The 957-nt window shown below is 31.2% G+C and overlaps 1 long non-coding RNA gene across 1 annotated transcript; it reads left to right on the forward strand.

Moving 5' to 3' along the window:
- Nucleotides 1-298: 298 nt before the first annotated feature.
- LOC115966221 lies at nucleotides 299-729 on the forward strand. Its single transcript, XR_004086365.1, has 3 exons — nucleotides 299-338; nucleotides 481-573; nucleotides 666-729. It is a non-coding gene; the product is annotated as an uncharacterized LOC115966221 (long non-coding RNA).
- Nucleotides 730-957: the final 228 nt, after the last annotated feature.

Below are 957 nucleotides of genomic sequence, written 5' to 3' on the forward strand. Positions count from 1 at the left end.
GATTCAAAGTATCGCTGTAAATTTATATTGATAACGTCTAACTCGTTTTTGTTGTCACTAAGCATATTAAATACATATAATAATGTTTTTATAATACATATACACTTCAATTTGCAGGATCAGTTTGAGCTAGAAGGAGATTCCAACTTGGTAACGAAGATAATAAATACAAAATGTGGAAGATTATTGAGTAGCGGCTCTAACAAGTTGTATCAGACTTATAAAAACTCGTATAATCTCATGGTGCTGACTATGCAAAAAGCCACCCACCAAAGAATGCCACACTTGAACAGTGGATTGGACTCATTGAAGGGAGATGGACCAATAAGGACTGGCTGGTAAATTATTTATACGTATATTATTATTATTATCTAATATTTACTATATTATATTGTCAAATGATTAGATTAATACTTAAATGAAGTAAATGTATACTGTTTTATTCATGATCTAATAAATATCTTGAACGTTATTTATTAGGAAAAATCAAGAATTAACTCTGAAAATAGGAGCAAAACTACAGGCAAACATAGATGCGGGACAAAGGCACTTGCTGTTAGAGTTGATGAGGAGGTGTGTGTTTTTTCATTTTCTTAAACCTTAGTGTATTACATGTTGTGATTAATTAACTATAAATAACTAACACTCGAATGTTAATTAATTAGACAAATAATAATGACGGTCAAGTTCCTGAATTGGCAAAAATCTACAAAGATGTTCATTTCAATCTAAATACAAATAAGTGGATACACCATGAGGATGAAGCGACATATGTATGTGGATCATTCCATCCCTATTATTCCATCTTTATCATGTTTGTAAAGCTATAGCATATGTATTATTAATGTTGTGATTGCTTGTTTTTTTCTCTTCCAAATGGTAGGAAACTATTCTCAAAGTGCAAGAGGATCATTGTCAAGATCCTAATGCAATTCCCCTTACACAAGAGGAGATCTC

The sequence above is a fragment of the Quercus lobata genome, chromosome 11 (genome assembly GCF_001633185.2).
Source record: "Quercus lobata isolate SW786 chromosome 11, ValleyOak3.0 Primary Assembly, whole genome shotgun sequence".
Lineage (NCBI taxonomy): Eukaryota > Viridiplantae > Streptophyta > Magnoliopsida > Fagales > Fagaceae > Quercus > Quercus lobata.